Genomic DNA, 19,376 nt, shown 5'->3' on the forward strand with positions numbered 1-19,376 from the left:
CTGAGAGCACCCATAACACAGTGCCTTCCTGAGAGCACCCATAACACAGTGCCTTCCTGAGAGCACCCATAACACAGTGCCTTCCTGAGAGCACCCATAACACAGTGCCTTCCCGAGAGCACCCATAACACAGTGTCTTCCTGAGAGCACCCATAACACAGTGCCTTCCTGAGAGCACCCATAACACAGTGCCTTCCTGAGAGTACCCATAACACAGTGCCTTCCTGAGAGCAGACATAACACAGTGCCATCCTGAGATCACCCATAACACAGTGCCTTCCTGAGAGCACCCATCACACAGTGCCTTCTGTAGAGCATCCATAACACAGTGCCTTCCTGAGAGCACCCATAACATAGTGCCTTCCTTAGAGCACCATAACACAGTGCCTTCATGAGAGTACCCATAACACAGTGCCTTCCTGAGAGCAGACATAACACAGTGCCTTCCTGAGAGCAGACATAACACAGTGCCTTCCTGAGAGCAGACATAACACAGTGCCTTCCTGAGAGCACCATAACACAGTGCCTTTCTGAGATCACCCATAACACAGTGCCTTCCTGAGAGTACCCATAACACAGTGCCTTCCTGAGAGCACCATAATACAGTGCCTTCCTGAGAGCACCCATAACACAGTGCCTTCCTGAGATCACCCATAACACAGTGCCTTCCTGAGAGCACCCATAACACAGTGCCTTCCCGAGAGCACCCATAACACAGTGTCTTCCTGAGAGCACCCATAACACAGTGCCTTCCTGAGAGCACCATAACACAGTGTCTTCCTGAGAGCACCCATAACACAGTGCCTTCCTGAGAGCACCATAACACAGTGTCTTCCTGAGAGCACCCATAACACAGTGCCATCCTGAGAGTTCCCATAACACAGTGCCTTCCTGAGAGCACCCATAACACAGTGCCATCCTGAGAGCACCATAACACAGTGTCTTCCTGAGAGCACCATAACACAGTGTCTTCCTGAGAGCACCATAACACAGTGCCTTCCTGAGAGCACCATAACACAGTGCCTTCTTGAGAGCACCCATAACACAGTGCCTTCTGTAGAGCACCCATAACACAGTGCCTTCCTGAGAGCACCATAACACAGTGCCTTCCTGAGAGCACCATAACACAGTGCCTTCTGTAGAGCACCCATAACACAGTGCCTTCCTGAGAGCACCCATAACACAGTGCCTTCCCGAGAGCACCCATAACACAGTGCCTTCCTGAGAGCACCCATAACACAGTGCCTTCCTGAGAGCACCATAACACAGTGTCTTCCTGAGAGCACCCATAACACAGTGCCTTCCTGAGAGCACCATAACACAGTGCCTTCTGTAGAGCACCCATAACACAGTGCCTTCCTGAGAGCACCCATAACACAGTGCCTTCCCGAGAGCACCCATAACACAGTGCCTTCCTGAGAGCACCCATAACACAGTGCCTTCCTGAGAGCACCATAACACAGTGTCTTCCTGAGAGCACCCATAACACAGTGCCTTCCTGAGAGCACCATAACACAGTGCCTTCTGTAGAGCACCCATAACACAGTGCCTTCCTGAGAGCACCCATAACACAGTGCCTTCCCGAGAGCACCCATAACACAGTGCCTTCGGTAAAGCACTCATAACACTCATAACAAAGTACATTCCTGAGAGCACCCATAACACAGTGCCTTCCTGAGAGCACCATAACACAGTGTCTTCCTGAGAGCACCCATAACACAGTGCCTTCCTGAGAGCACCATAGCACAGTGCCTTCTGTAGAGCACCCATAACACAGTGCCTTCCTGAGAGCACCCATAACACAGTGCCTTCCCGAGAGCACCCATAACACAGTGTCTTCCTGAGAGCACCCATAACACAGTGCCTTCCTGAGATCACCCATAACACAGTGCCTTCCTGAGAGCACCATAACACAGTGTCTTCCTGAGAGCACCCATAACACAGTGCCTTCCTGAGAGCACCATAACACAGTGTCTTCCTGAGAGCACCCATAACACAGTGCCTTCCTGAGAGCACCCATAACACAGTGCCTTCCTGAGAGCACCCATAACACAGTGCCTTCCCGAGAGCACCCATAACACAGTGCCTTCCTGAGAGTACCCATAACACAGTGCCTTCCTGAGAGCAGACATAACACAGTGCCATCCTGAGATCACCCATAACACAGTGCCTTCCTGAGAGCACCCATCACACAGTGCCTTCTGTAGAGCATCCATAACACAGTGCCTTCCTGAGAGCACCCATAACATAGTGCCTTCCTTAGAGCACCATAACACAGTGCCTTCATGAGAGTACCCATAACACAGTGCCTTCCTGAGAGCAGACATAACACAGTGCCTTCCTGAGAGCAGACATAACACAGTGCCTTCCTGAGAGCAGACATAACACAGTGCCTTCCTGAGAGCACCATAACACAGTGCCTTTCTGAGATCACCCATAACACAGTGCCTTCCTGAGAGTACCCATAACACAGTGCCTTCCTGAGAGCACCATAATACAGTGCCTTCCTGAGAGCACCCATAACACAGTGCCTTCCTGAGATCACCCATAACACAGTGCCTTCCTGAGAGCACCCATAACACAGTGCCTTCCCGAGAGCACCCATAACACAGTGTCTTCCTGAGAGCACCCATAACACAGTGCCTTCCTGAGAGCACCATAACACAGTGTCTTCCTGAGAGCACCCATAACACAGTGCCTTCCTGAGAGCACCATAACACAGTGCCTTCCTGAGAGCACCATAACACAGTGCCTTCCTGAGAGCACCATAACACAGTGCCTTCTGTAGAGCACCCATAACACAGTGCCTTCCTGAGAGCACCCATAACACAGTGCCTTCCCAAGAGCACCCATAACACAGTGCCTTCCTGAGAGCACCCATAACACAGTGCCTTCCTGAGAGCACCATAACACAGTGTCTTCCTGAGAGCACCCATAACACAGTGCCTTCCTGAGAGCACCATAACACAGTGCCTTCTGTAGAGCACCCATAACACAGTGCCTTCCTGAGAGCACCCATAACACAGTGCCTTCCCGAGAGCACCCATAACACAGTGCCTTCCTGAGAGCACCCATAACACAGTGCCTTCCTGAGAGCACCATAACACAGTGTCTTCCTGAGAGCACCCATAACACAGTGCCTTCCTGAGAGCACCATAACACAGTGCCTTCTGTAGAGCACCCATAACACAGTGCCTTCCTGAGAGCACCCATAACACAGTGCCTTCCCGAGAGCACCCATAACACAGTGCCTTCGGTAAAGCACTCATAACACTCATAACAAAGTACATTCCTGAGAGCACCCATAACACAGTGCCATCCTGAGAGCACCATAACACAGTGTCTTCCTGAGAGCACCCATAACACAGTGCCTTCCTGAGAGCACCATAGCACAGTGCCTTCTGTAGAGCACCCATAACACAGTGCCTTCCTGAGAGCACCCATAACACAGTGCCTTCCCGAGAGCACCCATAACACAGTGTCTTCCTGAGAGCACCCATAACACAGTGCCTTCCTGAGAGCACCATAACACAGTGTCTTCCTGAGAGCACCCATAACACAGTGCCTTCCTGAGAGCACCATAACACAGTGTCTTCCTGAGAGCACCCATAACACAGTGCCTTCCTGAGAGCACCCATAACACAGTGCCTTCCTGAGAGCACCCATAACACAGTGCCTTCCTGAGAGCACCCATAACACAGTGCCTTCCTGAGAGCACCCATAACACAGTGCCTTCCCGAGAGCACCCATAACACAGTGTCTTCCTGAGAGCACCCATAACACAGTGCCTTCCTGAGAGCACCCATAACACAGTGCCTTCCTGAGAGTACCCATAACACAGTGCCTTCCTGAGAGCAGACATAACACAGTGCCATCCTGAGATCACCCATAACACAGTGCCTTCCTGAGAGCACCCATCACACAGTGCCTTCTGTAGAGCATCCATAACACAGTGCCTTCCTGAGAGCACCCATAACATAGTGCCTTCCTTAGAGCACCATAACACAGTGCCTTCATGAGAGTACCCATAACACAGTGCCTTCCTGAGAGCAGACATAACACAGTGCCTTCCTGAGAGCAGACATAACACAGTGCCTTCCTGAGAGCACCATAACACAGTGCCTTTCTGAGATCACCCATAACACAGTGCCTTCCTGAGAGTACCCATAACACAGTGCCTTCCTGAGAGCACCATAATACAGTGCCTTCCTGAGAGCACCCATAACACAGTGCCTTCCTGAGATCACCCATAACACAGTGCCTTCCTGAGAGCACCCATAACACAGTGCCTTCCCGAGAGCACCCATAACACAGTGTCTTCCTGAGAGCACCCATAACACAGTGCCTTCCTGAGAGCACCATAACACAGTGTCTTCCTGAGAGCACCCATAACACAGTGCCTTCCTGAGAGCACCATAACACAGTGTCTTCCTGAGAGCACCCATAACACAGTGCCTTCCTGAGAGCACCCATAACACAGTGCCTTCCTGAGAGCACCCATAACACAGTGCCTTCCTGAGAGCACCCATAACACAGTGCCTTCCCGAGAGCACCCATAACACAGTGTCTTCCTGAGAGCACCCATAACACAGTGCCTTCCTGAGAGCACCCATAACACAGTGCCTTCCTGAGAGTACCCATAACACAGTGCCTTCCTGAGAGCAGACATAACACAGTGCCATCCTGAGATCACCCATAACACAGTGCCTTCCTGAGAGCACCCATCACACAGTGCCTTCTGTAGAGCATCCATAACACAGTGCCTTCCTGAGAGCACCCATAACATAGTGCCTTCCTTAGAGCACCATACCACAGTGCCTTCATGAGAGTACCCATAACACAGTGCCTTCCTGAGAGCAGACATAACACAGTGCCTTCCTGAGAGCAGACATAACACAGTGCCTTCCTGAGAGCAGACATAACACAGTGCCTTCCTGAGAGCACCCATAACACAGTGCCTTCCTGAGAGCACCATAACACAGTGCCTTTCTGAGATCACCCATAACACAGTGCCTTCCTGAGAGTACCCATAACACAGTGCCTTCCTGAGAGCACCATAATACAGTGCCTTCCTGAGAGCACCCATAACACAGTGCCTTCCTGAGATCACCCATAACACAGTGCCTTCCTGAGAGCACCCATAACACAGTGCCATCCTGAGAGCACCCATAACACATTGTCTTCCTGAGAGCAGACATAACACAGTGCCTTCCTGAGAGCAGACATAACACAGTGCCTTCCTGAGATCACCCATAACACAGTGCCATCCTGAGAGCACCCATAACACAGTGCCATCCTGAGAGCAGACATAACACAGTGCCTTCCTGAGAGCAGACATAACACAGTGCCTTCCTGAGAGCAGACATAATACAGTGCCTTCCTGAGAGCATACATAACACAGTGTCTTCCTGAGAGCACCCATAACACAGTGCCTTCCTGAGAGCACCATAACACAGTGCCATCCTGAGATCACCCATAACACAGTGTCTTCCTGAGAGCACCCATAACACAGTGCCTTCCTGAGAGCAGACATAACACAGTGCCTTCCTGAGAGCAGACATAACACAGTGCCTTCTGTAGAGCACCATAACACAGTGCCATCCTGAGAGCAGACATAACACAGTGCCTTCCTGAGAGCAGACATAACACAGTGCCTTCTGTAGAGCACCCATAACACAGTGCCTTCCTGAGAGCACCATAACACAGTGCCTTCCTGAGAGCACCATAACACAGTGCTTCCTGAGAGCACCATAACACAGTGCCTTCCTGAGAGCATCTGTGTAGCCCTGGGCAAGCCAGGGGACACAGGTCACACACCACCACACCCTACATCCCAGGTAGAAACATCTAAGCTAACCAAAAATCCTTGTTGCCTTCCTCCAGAGACTGATGATTCACACCAGGGGGTGGGCCAGGCGGTTGGCTCCGCCCACCGAGGAGGACACAGCTCTGGAGGCGGGAGAAACCAGGCAGAACAGTTAGGGGAGTGAAGGAGTAAAGAGCTAAGATGAGCTAAGGAAGTGAAAGTAAAGAAAGAAAAGTAGTAAAGGAGGAAAGCAAGAGTGGTGACAGAACAGAAGGAGTGTGCAAAGCCTGAAGAGTCCAGCTAAGTGCAGGGCAGGTCAGCAAGGTCAGCAACGGCGGTGACTGTCTGAAGGGGGACCGTTTGGAAGTTCCTGGAAGGACCCCGTAGGCTGTGTGCCCGGTGGTCTGGAGCAGTGTTCCGAAGGACAGTCAGCACCAGGGCAGGGGCCTCTCGGACCCCGGCAAGGCTTGGAGTCGCCACAATTTGCCGAATCCGTCAGTGAAGGGGACGTAGATCCCCCAACAACCAAGTCCCGATTGAAGGCAACAGTCCAGCCAGTGTAAGAGAGACACCGCCACCGCCAAGGCACCAGTTTCTTAGGGCCAGCGCCTGCGGGCAAAGAGTAGAGCTCCCCGGTCCAGCTTGAAGCCGGGGAGCGGGTTACCGGTGGGGACCCATCGCAACCAACAAGTACACCAAGGTGCTAGGAAAAGGGACATCACCGTCATCTACCGGGAGAGCAAGTGCAGCCGTCCGTGGGACCGTCTTACCAGCCGTCTGGTTTACCGTAAAAACTGTGTCAACGTCTCAGGCTGAGTGAGTACCACAGTGCCGCAAGGCACAGCGCTGCCCCCCGCGTCCCTGCGCCCACCAGACCCTGCACCTCCCAAGCCATCACCGGGCCCCGGGATCACCAACCCCTACCCACGGAGGGGCAACACAACACCTGGCTGCTCCGCATCACCATCCTCGGGATCCCCGTATTGAGCAGCGGTGGTGAAATCACCACAACCGTGGGTGGCGTCACGGACTATAAACAATCCCCACACCCAACAAACCCCTTTCACTCACGGGCGAGGAGTGCCGCTAGAGAAACCCCCGGGATCCGGCCTACAGCTCGAGCCACCACTGAGCAGCGGCCGCCGGACCCGAGCAGAAGGGGTGAGCGTAGTGTGCTGACACCCTCCTCCCCGCCCGCGACAACTTGGCGTCACGAACAGGATCTTACCGCTCTGCCGTTTGGTAGAGGTGCGCCTTGTTACCGCCGGAGGTATCCGGCAGAAAAATTTCAGAAGCCGCCATCTTTGGCGCGAAAAGTTCCCGCTCGAGCGTCTTCTCGAGCAGTAGAGGCGCGAAGGCCAAAACCCCGCCCCGAGAGAGGAGGGGCCGGAAAGAGCTAAGGGGGACGGAAACAAGATGTCTGCGCCCGACGGAGCCGCTGGAGGAGCGGTGGTCGCAGCCGCAGCGGCACCCGCGGATGGGAATGGACCTGCCCAGGTCCCGGCCGTACCGGCGGGAGGTGCCGCGGCCCCCACGCTCGCTCAGGTCATGCCGTTCTTCTTGCCCTATGCGCCCGGAGCTGCCTGGCTCATAGACCCTCCCCAATCCTAATCTAGGGCCAGTGGCAGTTGTAAGCTGTCATTAACCCCTTATATTGCCCCAATTACCGATGAGCCGAGTGAAGTTACTTTGGATGCGACAATCCTTGGCAGCTGTAGGCTGCTATTTTTAGGCTTGGGGGGGCCCAATAAACATGAATCAACCCAGCCTGAGAATACCAGCTCCCAGCTGTCGGCATTATCTTGGAATGAGTATAAAAATTGAGCCATTTTTAAAAATTATTAATTTAAATATTTTTTTAAAAAAAAGCAGGGTGTGGTTCCTCTTCTTCTGATACACAGAAAAGATAAGTGCATGGCTGGGGGCTGCAGAGTGTAGCCATATGCTTTATCTGTGCTGGGTATCATAATAAGGGGGACCCTACGCCAATTTTTTAATTTATTTTTACAGTGACCCACAGACAGCACCTCTGATTGCAATCAGTCATACACGCTGCCACTCAGGGTGGGGGCGCCTCTGACTGCAACCAATCACAGATACAGTGGTAACTGGAGAAATGAGTGAATATGGATGAGTGATAATGATTGGCCCTGGAAGTAGAGCGAGCATCCTGGAAGCGGTTACAGCTGCGCTGGAGACTCGGTAAGTATAGCGCGATTGCTCTATTCTTATTTTACTAGGTTTTCTTTTTTTTTTCATTACCTAAGCTGCCGGACCTGGATTATTATCCAAAGTTCCCTGAGAACTCCAGGACCGGGACCGGCACTCGGGTACTTTTGAACCCGCATGGATCCGGACGTTTTCCCTGTCTAACTGGAGACCACCAGTGAGACTTGTGTTGGCGCTAAGGAGTCAGTATACAGTGCCTTCGGTAAAGCACTCATAACAAAGTACATTCCTGAGAGCACCCATAACACAGTGCCTTCCTGAGAGCACCCATAATAGTGTAAGAGAGACACCGCCACCGCCAAGGCACCAGTTTCTTAGGGCCAGCGCCTGCGGGCAAAGAGTAGAGCTCCCCCGGTCCAGCTTGAAGCCGGGGAGCGGGTTACCGGTGGGGACCCATCGCAACCAACAAGTACACCAAGGTGCTAGGAAAAGGGACATCACCGTCATCTACCGGGAGAGCAAGTGCAGCCGTCCGTGGGACCGTCTTACCAGCCGTCTGGTTTACCGTAAAAACTGTGTCAACGTCTCAGGCTGAGTGAGTACCACAGTGCCGCAAGGCACAGCGCTGCCCCCCGCGTCCCTGCGCCCACCAGACCCTGCACCTCCCAAGCCATCACCGGGCCCCGGGATCACCAACCCCTACCCACGGAGGGGCAACACAACACCTGGCTGCTCCGCATCACCATCCTCGGGATCCCCGTATTGAGCAGCGGTGGTGAAATCACCACAACCGTGGGTGGCGTCACGGACTATAAACAATCCCCACACCCAACAAACCCCTTTCACTCACGGGCGAGGAGTGCCGCTAGAGAAACCCCCGGGATCCGGCCTACAGCTCGAGCCACCACTGAGCAGCGGCCGCCGGACCCGAGCAGAAGGGGTGAGCGTAGTGTGCTGACACCCTCCTCCCCGCCCGCGACAACTTGGCGTCACGAACAGGATCTTACCGCTCTGCCGTTTGGTAGAGGTGCGCCTTGTTACCGCCGGAGGTATCCGGCAGAAAAATTTCAGAAGCCGCCATCTTTGGCGCGAAAAGTTCCCGCTCGAGCGTCTTCTCGAGCAGTAGAGGCGCGAAGGCCAAAACCCCGCCCCGAGAGAGGAGGGGCCGGAAAGAGCTAAGGGGGACGGAAACAAGATGTCTGCGCCCGACGGAGCCGCTGGAGGAGCGGTGGTCGCAGCCGCAGCGGCACCCGCGGATGGGAATGGACCTGCCCAGGTCCCGGCCGTACCGGCGGGAGGTGCCGCGGCCCCCACGCTCGCTCAGGTCATGCCGTTCTCCTTGCCCTATGCGCCCGGAGCTGCCTGGCTACCGCAGTATGACGGGAAACCGGATGCCCTACAGGCCTTCCGGAAAAAGCTTAACCCGTTGCTAGAGCTGTACCCCCTGACCGATAAGCAACGTGCAGCGATAGTGCTAGGCCAGTTAACCGGTGCGGCGGAGCAGGAAGCGGAGACCTGGGCCGAGGGGGACCGGCTCTCTGTAGCCACCATCTTTGAGAAGCTACAGACTGCCTTCGAGACCAGGACTGAAGCTGAGCTGAGGATGCAGTTTTACCAGTGCCGGCAACGAGCTGGGGATAGCATTCGGGACTATGCTCTACGTCTGCAGACCGCCCTCCGCACGCTGAAGCGGGTGAACCCTATTAATGAGGCGGATAGCAACAAGATGTTAGTGGAGCAATTTGCGCAGGGGATGAGGTCCCCTGAGGATCGTAAACAACTCCGGCTGTGGGCCCTGGAACACCCTGATGTGGACTTTGCTGTGTTAAAGGAGCGGGCCATTAAAGCACTGCAGCCCCCAGCAACCGAAGTTCTGGAACCCGCCCCGTGGCCCGTCGAGACGGCTCCCGTTGTGGCGGCCTCAGCCAAATCAACCTCTCCAACACCTGCAGCCCCGAGCAGCACAGTGGAAGAACTGGCAGCCCAGGTCCGTCGCATGGACGGAGACCTTGCCAAAATCCTTGCTGCACTACAACCTCTGACCAGACCTCAGCCTCCGGCGCAGATACAGCTTGCTGACAGTCCCGAGGACGTTCCCTGGATGCAGCGGAGAAGTGCCGACAACCCGCGGAGCAGACCCCCAATCTGCTACAAGTGCCGTAAGCCGGGTCATTACTACCGACAGTGCCCGTTAAACGAGCAACCCCTGGGGCCCCGGGCCAGTCCTCAGGAGTAGAACATCGTGGCCCCCCGGACTGGCGGGACCGATATATCGGGGCCCGCCCTATCATCCCCGTGGCTGTGGACGGCATACCAGTGATGGCTCTCTTGGACACTGGATCACAGGTAACTACCATACCGTACACGTTGTACCAGCGGTATTGGGCCGTAGACGAACTGGCGCCCCCAGACAATAGTATAACATTGATTGCCGCTAATGGACTCCCATTGACCCAGGTGGGGTATAAACAAGTGGCTATGACAGTGGGGCAAGCCGAACTGCAACACCAGGGTATGATTGTGATCATGAATGAGCCCAGTGATCATAACCCGAAAATAGTGCTAGGAACCAATGTGATGGAGCACTGCATGGCTGATGTGTTGACCCTATTACAGCAGCTAGCCGCCACAGCGGCAGGGAGCCGGCAGAGAGCTGTGCAGCGTGAGATCCGAGCCCTGATGTACCGCCAGCATGTAAGCTCAACAGGAGGGGAGATTGGTGGAGTGAGAGTGATGGATGTTGCTCCATTGACTGTGCCCCCTAGGAGTGAGATGATGATCTGGTGTAGGGCAGCAGTAGGGCCTCAGGGGCGTGACTACCCTGCGTTGATGGAGCCCATGCCTTCCGAGCACTGGCCCACTGTAATGGCCGCCCGAGGGGTGGTGGATGTGAAGAAAGGGAGAGTGCCTGTGAGAGTGCTGAACTGTGGAGAGGAAGAAGTCAGGCTTCCCCGGTATGCCACCATTGCCAAGCTGCTCACCCTGGACCCTCACACTATCCATGAGGCCAGTCCATCCACACTCCCACCTACCACCGGCACTTCCCCACCCCAGGGGGAGACAAAGGAGTGGCATCAACAGCTACATGTAGGCACTGATGATACCCCTACACATCACAGGGCAGGGGTATACAGGGTGGTGCAGGAGTACGAACAGGTTTTTAGTAAGCACCCCCTAGACTTTGGGCAGATCAAGGGGGTCCAACACCACATCCCCACCGGTGAACATCCCCCTATCAAAGAGAGGTATAGACCTATTCCCCCTGCACATTACCAGTGTGCCAAGGATATGTTGAGGAATATGAAGGAGGCAGGGGTTATTCGGGACAGCTGTAGTCCCTGGGCCGCTCCGTTGGTACTGGTCAAGAAGAAGGATGGTACCATGCGGATGTGTGTGGACTACCGGAAGATCAACCAGATAACCCATAAAGACGCCTATCCATTACCTCGTATTGAAGAGTCTTTGGCTGCACTGAGAACTGCAAACTACTTCTCGACCCTTGACCTCACCAGCGGATACTGGCAAGTGGCCGTGGCCCCAGAGGACCGGGAGAAGACCGCCTTCACCACCCCGATGGGGCTTTGCGAATTCAATAGCATGCCGTTTGGGCTGTGCAATGCCCCCGGAACCTTCCAACGGCTGATGGAGTGCTGTCTGGGACATTTAAACTTCGAGACCGTCCTGCTGTACTTGGATGATGTGATTGTTTATTCCCAGACGTATGAGGCCCATCTGGAGCACCTGGCCGAGGTGTTCGCGTCCCTTGCCAAGTACGGGATGAAATTGAAGCCCTCTAAATGCCACCTGCTGAAACCCAGGGTGCAGTATCTAGGAAATAGAACGAAAAAGGGAAGGATCCAGCACAAATCCTCGTGGTTAAAAGTAAAAAACCATCCTTTATTTCAAAAAGTTTAAAAGATCATCAGAGACCGGGAGTAGGGAATATATTTACAATAGGCGCATAGGCAAAACTTTACGCGTTTCGGACTGGGAAAGTAAAAACAGCAGAGTCCTTAATCATAAGTTACCTATGCTTAGCTGGAAGCAACTCATATAGGGGAGGAAATGAAATACACACCAGGAAAAAGGGGCGGAAATGAAAAGAGTCCGTGAGTGGAAGGAAAAGGGCAAGCCACCTGTACCTACTCCAATCAAGATACCAAAGGATCCTTAACATACATAAGATAAACATGCAAATATACAATCACAATATTATGCATAAAAATAAAAATAAAAATAAACATAAATAAACGTCCATATATAAAGAAATCGTATGAAATAAATAGGTTATAAACAGAAAAAACGAAATTAGCAAATCCTTCCAAACCACAACAGAAAAATGAATGAAAATCAAAATCAATTAATGAAAAAATGAAACCCATGTATCATAATCACAAGGTAAAAATCGGCAAAAGACTAAATGATTAATGAATAAAATGTATATATATGTGTGTATATAACTATATACGAAGTATATCAGATGTTGAAAAAAATGTCAATTTAAATGACAGTAAAATTTTGTAAATGAAAGTACTCAGGTAGAAAAAGACGTATTGATAACCTTGATAATAATGTAACATTTTACCTGGGAGAGGGGGAAAGGAAGGGGGGAGGGGGGGGGGGGGGAAAGGAATGAAGTAAAAAAACTTTTGGATGTAGAATATTTGTATACGTAATATATATACTGTGAAATGTGAAAAAACTCCCAATCTGGAAAATAACGGCAAAACACAAATAAATAAATAAACATACGGGCTAAATGGTTTATTTATTATAGTTCTTATTATTCAGTATATGCTAATTAAATATCAATCTATATGTATATTTATTAAAGGGAGGGGGACGGGGGACGGGGGAGGGGGGGGGGTTTCATATAACATGAGTGATAAATGCCTTGTTCACTGCCATCCCCCCCCCCCCCCCCCTTCCCTCCCCTTCCCTCCTAATATAATATATATATATATTTATATTTTTATATATCTTTTTATAAAAAAGAATTTAAAATATTCTAAAAAATTTTTTTGAGAAATTAAAAAGTAGAAATATATATATTCAAAAAAATATACACATAAATAGAGGTATAAATAATAAATAATAATTAAATAAATACATTAAATAAATTATTTAACATATATTTTCATTTATTTGTGTGATATTGTCACCTTTCAGATTGGTTTTTTATCATTCATGTTATATGAAACCCCCCCCCCCCTCCCCCGTCCCCCTCCCTTTAATAAATATACATATAGATTGATATTTAATTCCCTTTTTCGTTCTATTTCCTATTACCTTGGCTGGCTTGGACCTTCCAGCGGATCCGTGCACCCAGGAGATCACAGCAGTGGAGTCGGCAGGTGAGCTGAAATACCTTCATTTTATGTCTAGTTCCTAGCTTATGGTCCCCCTTTTCGTGCTCCCTGCCACTCCTGGTGGACTGCCTTCATCCTCTTGACAGTCACAGGCTTATCGAACTATCATATACCAGTGTGGATATCATGTGCTAGTGACTATACTTGTTTTCATATCATCATTCCAGAGACCGGAGTAGCATTTATTCTGATAAGGAGATTTATTGGCTGGAGCTTTTTTCTGTGGTTAAACTGCAACAATTTTTTTCACACCACATATATATATATTTATATTTTCTTTTCCTTCTCTAATATGGACTTTTTGGATAATGAGGAACGCCGCAGAAGGGTGGATACGGTCTTCTCAGAACCAGTTGATTCACGTTCTAAGTTGAATAATGATCCACATGGTGATAATTTATACACATTTTGGGACTTAGAAAAATTATCTATACAAAGACTAAAAACATGGTGGGATTCGATGACCCTGAAAAAATACATTGAGAAGGAGATGGTTCCTAGAGGACTGAGGATTAAGAAATTCCCCACCTTTATTTTCTCGGACAAATTTATTGAGGAGTGGAACACTGTATTAACATCCTGCTCATTAAAATTAATGGACTTAATCGTGAAAGAAGAATTATCACGTATCTCAGATTTAGATAGTAAAATAAAAGATGTACATGATCACCTGGTGAAAAATTATGATAAGTCTGATTTTGATAAACTGAACTCCCGTTTCAAGAATACTATCGATAAGATAGAATCAGAGATTATGGAACTAAAGCAGGGCAAGTATCACAGGGATGTCAAGGACTATGACTCAAAACAAGTATACACATGGCAAAATGCCAGAAAAAATAAATCAATTTTGAAAAAAACGCCAGCAGTACCCCCATAGTGATAGATCGGTTAATTTTTCCTCAACAGATTTGGATTCTACCGATGGTAGTGTGGGCTCGCATGAATCTGTCAGGGATACCTATTTCTCACGGCATACAAAAAACTCGTTGCCCACAAGGAGCGCAAACCGCGGAGAGGGGGGAGGAGGCACAGACGTTACAGAAGAGAGGTATCCCCTACGCTCCAGGAGACGTCGATTTTGGAGAAATTAAATAAACCTGATTCCCCTGATATTGCCATCATTAACCTTTCTGCTTGTTCCCTGGATTCTTCCCAAATTAAAATCCTACAGAAAGGTCTCAACTTTGCTCCCACAAATCGAGCCAACCTTTTTCAAACTATCAAGGATGTGAATAAATTTATCAGAAATTTGACCGTTAAGAGACATTTTTTCAACACCAATAAAGAGACTCAGGATGAGGACCTTGCTCCATCGACAACAATGGACTCTGTCACTCATATTCCTCTCCATTTAGATCTTAAGGAGCAGATCGCAATTTCCAACCTTCAGGATTTGGGGGGACCCATCTCCTGTATTAACTGAGCCTCCTCTTTTTTCTACTAGTAATCCATATTTTTACCCTGTAGCTTCCAGAGTGCCAGCCATGGACACCTTTCAAGATGTTATTGAAATGGAGATTAGACGCATTCTAACTGTTTCCTCTGAATTTAGAGACAATTTGTCCATAGCAGAGAGGAAGGCTCTTAAGTCCCTAAAAAATAATGAATACATTGTGATTCGGAAAGCGGATAAAGGGGGATCGGTAGTCATATTGGACAGTTCGCTTTATGAAAGGGAGATAAACTCCATGTTAAACGATGTCACCACTTACAGGCGTTTATCTAGTGATCCCTCGACTGCCTTCCAGGGCAAGTTACAGAATATATTGACACATGGGTTTGATCGAGGCATCATAAATAGAAAAACCTATGATTATCTCCTCATTGATAAACCTATATGCCCGGTGTTCCAAGGGCTTCCCAAAGTACATAAGGGTATTTTTCCACCTCCTTTGAGACCGATTGTGGCTAGTACGGGCTCCCTAACCAGCAATCTCAGTGACTGGTTAGACAACATCCTCCAACCCCTTATGAAGCGTGCAACTGGCTATATTAGGGACACAAAAAGCTTATTACAAAATCTAGACAGAATTAACTGGACCACAAATTCATTTTGGATTACCAGTGATGTGATCTCATTATACCCGTGTATTCCACATGATAAGGCCTTACAAGCCCTTTTTTTCCATTTGGAAAAATATAGTTCTTTAGAAGACCATTTTAAGGAATACATTCTTATGGTTACTGGGTTCCTTTTGAGACACAATCACTTCCAATTCAATGGTTCCTATTATCTTCAGATTTCAGGGTGCCCTATGGGTGCTAGCTTTTCTTGTGCCCTAGCCAATATCTACATGGCATACTGGGAGGAACACTATATCCACATCGATACCAATCCTTTCTTACATCAGATCTCCTGGTATGCCAGGTATATCGATGATCAGTTATTGATATGTAACACCCGTGACCAAGGCACACCTCATGAATTTGCGGAAGCCCTTAGCCTGTATTTTAACAACAACGGTCTAAACTTGAAATTTACTGTAACTGTTCATTTGGAGCAGGCACCTTTTTTAGACATTTGTCTTTTTGGTAACCCCATCACTGGTACTATCGTTTCCACTCTCTATAGGAAACCCATTAGTGGCAACACATCCCTTCATGCAGATAGTTGCCATATCCCCCACACTTTACTCAGTCTCCCTGTGGGTGAACTTTTTCGGGCAAAAAGACTCTGTTCTTCGGATCAAGCTTATTCTATAGAAGCCTCCCACATTAAACACAGATTGAGAACTAGGGGCTACTCTAACCAAATAATCAACAGAGCATCGTCCATTGTAGATAATCGGACCCGTTCCAGCTTATTACTAGACCGTATTAAACCCACCGCACACAAAGAGAAGATCACTTTTTCTACTCCATACAGTGTGGATTTTTTTCACATTAAAGATGCAATCTTGCGGTTTCTCCCTCTCCTCGAACAGGACGTTACATTAAGATCAGTTCTTTCTAAGGGAGTTAATATTGTTGCGAAGAGAGCTTGCACTGTTGGCAACATGGTCGCACCGACCGCTTACACAGTTCGTAACCCTAAGAAAACATGGCTTAGTGTCTCAGGTTCTTACAAATGCAATTCTAATCGCTGCGGTCTATGTAAATTTATGAATAACACCAAAACCATCACCAATGTTGATAATTCAGACTATAGGATTAATGCATTTATCAATTGTGCCACTACCCACGTAGTGTATAAAGCCACATGTTCTATCTGTAATATGAGTTACATTGGCTGTACATCCAGACCTTTAAGGACTAGAATATCTGAACACACTAGAATAACATCTCGCCTTGAACCAACTACTTCTAATAGTCTCCCGTCACAAAAACGTTCCCTGTCGGGTCTTACCCGACACTTCATGGAACAACATGCAGCGGATTTTTCGTCGCTTACAGTTACTGGTGTTGAATTTGTTCCCAAGCCATTTCGTGGAGGGGACTGGTTTCAGGCACTTTTACACACAGAGGCTAAGTGGATACTTAAATTAAATACCAGACATCCGCATGGCCTAAACTATCGTTCTGATTTGAGATACATTTTCTGATTATTTCTGCCCACCCACCTCCCCTCCCCCCCCCCCCCTCTCTTCTATTAATATACATACAAATATATAATATATAATCGATTAAAACTAGATAGTAACAAAATGAATATAATAAATAATTTATCTAGTCCATATATTTATTTATCCGTGGGATATGGTCACTTTCCAGCTTTGGTTTCTCTCATTATTCACATCATGTACGATTCATATACATACATCTTACATTCACCATTTTTTGCCTTGTTCACTGCCATCCCCCCCCCCCCCCCTTCCCTCCCCTTCCCTCCTAATATAATATATATATATATTTATATTTTTATATATCTTTTTATAAAAAAGAATTTAAAATATTTTAAAAAAAATTTTTGAGAAATTAAAAAGTAGAAATATATATATTCAAAAAAATATACACATAAATAGAGGTATAAATAATAAATAATAATTAAATAAATACATTAAATAAATTATTTAACATATATTTTCATTTATTTGTGTGATATTGTCACCTTTCAGATTGGTTTTTTATCATTCATGTTATATGAAACCCCCCCCCCCCTCCCCCGTCCCCCTCCCTTTAATAAATATACATATAGATTGATATTTAATTAGCATATACTGAATAATAAGAACTATAATAAATAAACCATTTAGCCCGTATGTTTATTTATCTATTTGTGTTTTGCCGTTATTTTCCAGATTGGGAGTTTTTTCACATTTCACAGTATATATATTACGTATACATATATTCTACATCCAAAAGTTTTTTTACTTCATTCCTTTCCCCCCCCCCCCCCCCTCCCCTTCCTTTCCCCCTCTCCCAGGTAAAATGTTACATTATTATCAAGGTTATCAATACGTCTTTTTCTACCTGAGTACTTTCATTTACAAAATTTTACTGTCATTTAAATTGACATTTTTTTCAACATCTGATATACTTCGTATATAGTTATATACACACATATATATACATTTTATTCATTAATCATTTAGTCTTTTGACGATTTTTACCTTGTGATTATGATACATGGGTTTCATTTTTTCATTAATTGATTTTGATTTTCATTCATTTTTCTGTTGTGGTTTGGAAGGATTTGCTAATTTCGTTTTTTCTGTTTATAACCTATTTATTTCATACGATTTCTTTATATATGGACGTTTATTTATGTTTATTTTTATTTTTATTTTTATGCATAATATTGTGATTGTATATTTGCATGTTTATCTTATGTATGTTAAGGATCCTTTGGTATCTTGATTGGAGTAGGTACAGGTGGCTTGCCCTTTTCCTTCCACTCACGGACTCTTTTCATTTCCGCCCCTTTTTCCTGGTGTGTATTTCATTTCCTCCCCTATATGAGTTGCTTCCAGCTAAGCATAGGTAACTTATGATTAAGGACTCTGCTGTTTTTACTTTCCCAGTCCGAAACGCGTAAAGTTTTGCCTATGCGCCTATTGTAAATATATTCCCTACTCCCGGTCTCTGATGATCTTTTAAACTTTTTGAAATAAAGGATGGTTTTTTACTTTTAACCACGAGGATTTGTGCTGGATCCTTCCCTTTTTCGTTCTATTTCCTATTACCTTGGCTGGCTTGGACCTTCCAGCGGATCCGTGCACCCAGGAGATCACAGCAGTGGAGTCGGCAGGTGAGCTGAAATACCTTCATTTTATGTCTAGTTCCTGCAGTATCTAGGGCATGTGGTGAGTGCGGATGGTGTCGCCCCCGACCCTGAGAAGATTACTGCCATCCAGAGCTGGCCGAGACCAACTACAGTAAGGGAAGTAAGGCAGTTTCTGGGTCTGGTGGGGTACTATCGGCGCTTCATAAAGGGGTATACGAAGATGGCTGCCCCCATGCAAGACCTCCTCGTGGGACAGACCAAAGGTGGTAGACCCATTGGAGCCCCACTGTCGTGGGAGGACAAGCATGAAGAGTCCTTTTGTCAGTTGAAGGCGGCCTTGACCGGAGAAGAGGTCCTGGCGTACCCTGATTATGGGCGCCCGTTCATCCTCCACACGGACGCTAGTAACGTGGGGCTAGGAGCGGTCCTATCCCAGGTCCAGGATGGAAGGGAAAAGGTGATTGCCTATGCTAGCCGAAAACTCCGGCCGACTGAAAGGAACCCTGAGAACTATAGCTCCTTCAAGCTCGAGCTATTGGCGTTGGTGTGGGCTATCACGGAGCGGTTCCGCCACTACTTGGCGGCAGCAACATTCACCGCGTTTACGGACAACAATCCGCTGACTCACCTGAACACGTCCAAGTTGGGCGCGTTGGAGCAGCGGTGGGTAGCCCGGCTAGCCAACTATGATTTCACCATAAAGTACCAAGCCGGTCGCGTCAACATAAATGCGGATGCACTCTCCCGAATGCCCCATTTGTCAGAAGAAGGGTGCGAGGACGACGACCTCGAGGAGATTGAGTTGCCTGCGTTTCACCAGCCGCCTACTGAGAGGGTACAAGTACATCAGCAACGAGTGGATCTG

General features: G+C 48.2%; 1 protein-coding gene across 2 annotated transcripts in view; it reads left to right on the top strand.

The window, feature by feature from the left end:
- The window catches only part of DHRS7C (dehydrogenase/reductase 7C), a 63,796-nt gene that overhangs the window by 23,926 nt on the left and 20,494 nt on the right, over positions 1–19,376 (top strand). Inside the window, exon 1 of one of the 2 annotated variants that reach the window (XM_075351486.1) lies at positions 18,488–18,535. The exons of the other annotated variant lie outside the window; for it this stretch is intronic. The gene's annotated coding sequence lies outside the window, so the exon portion shown is untranslated. Of the gene's footprint in view, positions 1–18,487; positions 18,536–19,376 lie in introns of those variants that run through there. 2 annotated transcript variants of the gene reach the window in all.

The sequence above is a fragment of the Anomaloglossus baeobatrachus genome, chromosome 5 (genome assembly GCF_048569485.1).
Source record: "Anomaloglossus baeobatrachus isolate aAnoBae1 chromosome 5, aAnoBae1.hap1, whole genome shotgun sequence".
NCBI classification, from domain to species: Eukaryota; Metazoa; Chordata; class Amphibia; order Anura; family Aromobatidae; genus Anomaloglossus; species Anomaloglossus baeobatrachus.